This window comes from Polypterus senegalus, chromosome 3, assembly GCF_016835505.1.
Source record: "Polypterus senegalus isolate Bchr_013 chromosome 3, ASM1683550v1, whole genome shotgun sequence".
Taxonomy (NCBI): domain Eukaryota; kingdom Metazoa; phylum Chordata; class Cladistia; order Polypteriformes; family Polypteridae; genus Polypterus; species Polypterus senegalus.
Genome location: NC_053156.1, coordinates 101,488,852 through 101,494,851, shown reverse-complemented (window position 1 = coordinate 101,494,851; position 6,000 = coordinate 101,488,852). Strand labels below are relative to the sequence as shown.

General features: G+C 36.9%; 1 protein-coding gene across 1 annotated transcript in view; it reads left to right on the top strand.

Annotated features, from left to right (window-relative positions):
• Positions 1–406: 406 nt before the first annotated feature.
• The window catches only part of arhgef10 (Rho guanine nucleotide exchange factor (GEF) 10), a 222,789-nt gene continuing 217,195 nt past the window's right edge, over positions 407–6,000 (top strand). Inside the window, exon 1 of the mRNA XM_039747694.1 lies at positions 407–602. The gene's annotated coding sequence lies outside the window, so the exon portion shown is untranslated. The remainder of the gene's footprint in view (positions 603–6,000) is intronic.

The following is a 6,000-nucleotide window of genomic DNA, read 5'->3' as shown; positions in this document are numbered from 1 at the left end:
TGACCATTTTATAGACCGTCGCAGCTGATTGTTACTTGAACTCTCGCTGCCCGCTAAACATCCTTACACACGGTCGTATTTTGGATATAATAAATTACAACATTGATCGAATACTTCAGAGAAGAATATAAGACTAGTCGGTTTAGTTTAAGTTCATAAATTAAAAAGGAGCTAAAGGCATATAACGATTTTAAACAGAAAAACAAAACCTTGGCATTTATGTTAGCAGACAAGTCATTTTAGTAAACGCTGGCTCTGGCACAGCTGTGCAAAGACAAGCCACCTCACTGGTCACGTGAATCATCGGAATGCAATGCTTATTGTGGCCGAGGATGCAGTAGGCGAAAAAAGGTTGGGCCAACTGACCTTGTTTGACGTAGGTATGAACCAATCACAGCGCACCTGGAGGATACACGGACGTATGAGATCTGCGCTGGGTTGTTTTATTTTTTTTAAGGAGTAAAAAACCTGGGATGAGACGACGGAGAAAAATGCTGAGAAGCAGATTGATGCAGTGGGAGTAGAACTTGTCCAAGTTTTTTTTTTTGGAAAGTAGAAAGGCTAAAGAGGAACTCTACAGGATCTTTATGTCGAGCAACAGGGTAAGTGTACTGAGACCGATTACTTTTTGTCTTTTATTCAGTTACTTTTTAACAATCCGATGATAGATTATTGTAAGAAGTAAAAAAGTGAATGGAAGCAGAAAGCTAATTTGAGGCAGCCGGCTTAACGAAGAGTGAATCTTATAGACTGGTGTCTTACGTCAGGTTCGTAGATTTGTTTATGAAATTGTAACCAACAGGCGGTTTTATTAGTTTTCTCGTAGATATATGAGAGATTTGTAGCATATTGCTTCTTCTTGATCATAAAATGAAGATTCTTTGATTTTTGTAGTAAGAGACCTCGTAATTGGTATGCAGTTGTTACTGGTTGTGATGTGGCTACCAAGCTTCTCCAATTTACTGAGACTTGGTAGAATACCGACAGGCAAACAGCATTTTGCTAGTTTGATCGGTGCATTTATCGTATTGTAGAGTGAACAATCTTATTTACCGGGGCTGGTCTGGGAAGGGGTGTGTTTTCTTTTTTTTTCTCTTCTGTTTCGTTATATTTTTTGCAAAGTTAAAATATACAGTTATTAAATAATGTCGTTCTTTCTTCAGCCGAGAAAACTATCTAAATAGTTTAGAAGCAGTTTTCTCATGCGGATTGCATTTTTATTTATTATTGTTAATAAGTATCAGCAGAAGGAAAGACTGCTCCTTTGCTTACTTTTGACTAGAAAGAAGTTGCATTGCAGTATGTGATGAACATTTCGACTACACAGGCTGTGTGTTCTTTTTGGCTAAAAGCAAGATGGGAAAAGGACGGCACAGCTGCAGGCTCAGAAGTCACCCGACGCCTCACTGTGTCATCCAGACGAACTAGAGAGACCTGTACCATCATATGTTAATGTAAACATCATCTCCTTTAAAAGGGAAGAGTCTAAATATTTGTTAAACCAGTGTTCATTCACCAAAAAGACACTATATTAAAATCATTATTTTTTGTTTTTATGCCAGCTTTTTTGCTTGCAGTCCTCCAGTGCTTTGTAGGTAACTGCAGATACACACCCTTATAAGAGAAATTTGGGTAAATGAGATTTGAGATTAAACCTGCATCTTATCAGTCCCTCACACTCATCTTTATCCTTTGGGGTGAATCATATTGATGCTGTTTTGAATTTATTTCTTATAAAGCTATAAAAATAAGAACATTTAAAAAATGTTACACCAGAGCAGGCCATTCAGCTCAACAACTCATTACAGTAGTTCCAGTACAAGTATCCATGCATTCCTTTCACGTTGCACTTTTTTGAGTCCCAGCACGCCCACAATCATTGATTTGTTGAAGTTACTTATCATAACCACTTCTGGGGATGTAGGAGGAAGCCAGTAAAAATCTATGTTAACATGGCGAGTGTGTACACAAACTGAAGGGATATTGACCAGGGTCATTGGAGTGTAAAGAAGCAAAGACGAACACTGTATTTGCATTCTAACCCCAACCTTTTACTTCTCATGGTGTGCTCAAACCAATATTGAGTAAAGACTTAAAAACTCCCATGGTGCTACTTTCAATCATGATACAAACTACTTATTCTATGTACAGTGCCGTCAGAAAATATTTAGACCCCTTCACTTCTTTATTTTGTTATGTTGCAGCCGTGTACTAAAATCATTTGTATTTATTTTTTCCCCATTCAAACATACTTAATACCTCAGAATGACAAATCTGAAACAGAAATTTAGAAATTTGTGCCAATTTCTTTTTATTTTTTATTTTTAATAGAACACTGATATATCACACATCGATATACAGTATTTGGACCCTTTACTCAGTACTCGGTAGCCCCTTTGGTAGAGGTTATAACCTGGAGTCTTCTTGGTTATGATGCATGAAACTATGCGCATAGATTTGGTTATTTTCTGCCATTCATCTCTTCAGATCCTCTCAAGCTCTGTCAGGCTGGATGGAGTTCATCAGTGGACAACTATTTTCTCGTGTCTTCAGAGATGTTTAACATTCATAGAGTTGACCCTAAGAAGTTGACCCTAAGATAGTCCTGTGTTCTCTTTGCTTTGTGTTTAGGGTCATTGTTCTGTTGGAAGGGGAACCTTTGGCCCAATCTGAGGTCCAGAGTGTCCTGAAGCAGGCTTTTGATTAAGGATATCTCTGTTCTTTGATCCATTCAGATTTCCCTCATACCTTAATGACCTCACAGTCCATGCCTCTAGAGAAAAAAAAACACAGCATGATGCTGCCAACGGTACACTTAATGGAATGGTATGGCACAGATGACACTGTGCCTGGTTTAATCCAGACATGATGCTTAGAATGAGGTCCAACAGTCTTGGGATCATTGGACCACAGAATCTTGTTTCTTATAGGCATTCTTTTTGCAAACTGTAAGCAGGCCCAAGTGTGTCAACTGGGCACTCTTCTATAAAAGTCAGATTAGTGAAGTGTTACAGTGGTGGTCGTCCTTCTGGGTATTTCTACCATTGCCTTGCAGAGTCTATGGATCTCAGTCATAGTGACCAACAGGTTCTGAGTCCCCACTCTTATCAAGGTCCTTCTCCCCTGATTGGTCAGTCTAGCTAGGCAGCTAGCTCTAGGAAGAGTCATCATTGTTCCAGTTTTATTTCATTTTACGAATAATGGAGGATGTGCGCTTGGGAAGGCTTTTTGCCTTCCCCAGTGTCTCCCAAAATAATCCTGTGTCTAACGTCTGCAGGAAGTGTCTTTGATCTCATGGCTGGGTTTTTGCTCTAATACTTATTGTCAACTGACGGATCTTATAGAGACAGGTGTGTGCCTTTCCTAATCATGTCCACACATTTGAATTGACCACAGGTGGACTCCAAATAAAGTGTAGAAACCTCTCAGTGATAATCAATAGAATGGGATGTAAGTGAGCCACATTTCAAGTGTCATAACAAAGGGTCTGAATTTTTGTGTCACTGTGATATTTCAATATTTTTAATTAATTTCCAAAAATGTGAAATATCCTGTTTTAAGTTTGTCGTTCCTAGGGTATTGAATGTTATTTGATAACAGGAAAAAGTTAATGTAATTTTAGCATAAGGCTACAAAAATAACAAAATGTGGAAAAAATGAAGGGGTCTGAATACTTTCTGAAAGCACTGTGTTTAGAGGTGCTTGTGAAAATATTACATTATTTTAATCTTCAAATGTAACTTCTGTGTTTTTTCTAGCGCCTTTATTTCTGTCTCGTATTTCAGAGACCAAACTGGACAGTGATCTTGGTATATAGTACCTTATACAACAGAAGCATAAGCACTATGGACTCGTACTCTGCACACTTAATTGTTTATAAAAGCATTTTGTTTGACTGTTTAATTGATTTTTGGATTGTGTACTAGGACATTAGTGCCTGTCTGTTTTCTTTCGACATTAGTGCCTGTCTGTTTTCTTTCCTTATATCAGAACCACTGTAAATTAGGTTTGGTCATATTAGGCTGTGCCATAGCAGTTGCAGCCTTATTTATTCAAAACAATTTTGTAACTAGAACCTTTTTTTGGTTAATAAAACATGTAGCTTAAGCTGATTTCACATTACACAGCTTCTAGTCGAAGGGCAATTCAAAGCTGTCAACTGAAGTTGCTAATCTCATTGCCTGAGGATGTCAGATTACATGACCAGAAATCATAGGGTATGACAGTTTTGCATCACAGTTTCAAATTCCAGAGTATTGTGAACTTGCCCTTTTTCCTGATGGTCAGTAGCATGAGTCACTGTGTATGTCTCACTATATGACACACCAAGACTGCTTCCTACTCGCTAAGATATTGTAATTTTCCATTTTATTACTGGGCGAGGAATATACAAGCTTTAAAAACCTGGACATTGACAAAAATAGGTGAGCAGACAAAGGTTTGGTCCGCAATCGAAATAAAATCCTGCAATACTTATTTATATTCCTTGCTTTGTCCCCCAATAAGTACAAGTCATCGCCAATATATTAACAACCCAATAGTGCTTCATTCATTTAGAATATGGAACCAATATAGGAAGTATTTTAAGACGGAGAAGCTTTTATCTGTGGCACCTCTGCACAAGAACCACCTTTTTCCACTTTCTCAAACATACGCAGTTTTTAACGTCTGGAAAACATTTGGGATTAAATCGCTTAGAGATCTGTACATAGACAACGTCTTCATATCCTATGAACAATTACACTCCAACTTTAACTTTCCAGCAACACATTTCTTTCTTTTTTGTTGAACAAAACCTACCCAATTTTCCTCACCTCCCACCTACCTCTATACTGGAAGAAATTTTGATCAGTTTTGAGGACTCAAACGGCATTTCTGTAGTATATAAACATTTTAAAGTCGTACAGAGTACAGTGGGAAAAGGATCTCTCACTCAATATCTCGGAAAAGGAATGGAAGGTAGCAATGCACAGAATTCACTCGAGCTCCATATGCGCAAATCATACAATTATTCGACTTAAAATTATATATCGAGCACATCTGTCTCGTTTAAAATTGTCCAAAATGTTTCCCAGGCAAGATCCAACCTGCGAACAATGCAATCAAGTTCTAGCCTTACTGGTCCAAATGTTTTGGATGTGCACCAAATTAACATCATTTTGGACAAAAATTTTTAATTGCCTTTCAGACAGCATGGATGTCACAATCCCTCCTAATCCATTAAAAGCTGTGTTTGGTGTCCTTCCAGATGGGCTTAGAGTGGAGAAGGACAAACAAACTGTAATTGAAGAATTTACATCATTATTAGCATGTAGACTTATCTTGCTCAACTGGAAGAATCCTAACTCGCCTCTTTTAAGTTAGTAGGTAACTGATGTTATATATTATCTAAAATTGGAAAAAAATCTAATTCTCACTTAGAGGATCTGTACAAAACCTTTTCAAAACCTGTCAGGATCTGATAAATAACATTTTTGAATAAGTATTTCAGCATTTCTTCTATTCTATCTATTTTTATTTATTTATTTACATATTTTTACAATTACTAAAGTGCCACTCTGCTGACCAAGCTTTCTTTCTCATGTGTGGGGGTCTATTTGTTTCAAACCAGTTTTGTTAAACTTGACCTGCATTGATGTTTTTTGATTTTAATAAAATAAAAAAAAGTAAAAAAAAAATTGTAAATGAAATCTGCAAATGAAATCACTGGAAAAATAGTTTAAGGTGACAAGAACTTTACTTAAGTCTTCTGTTCTTATTTTACTTGCAGTTATTTTGCTATGTACAAAATTTCTTACAGCCTATATTTTGCTTTTTCTGGGGGAATCGGCAATAATAGATGTGAAAAACCTCCGATTGTTCAACTTTTTAGAAAATGTAATTCTTTTTACTCTGAATAATAGCAGCTACATAGTGACAGACATACACAACAGTGAAAATGGTGTGCACTTTCATATTATTTGTAGTTTCCATTTTTATTTGTGACGTGATTAATTGCCT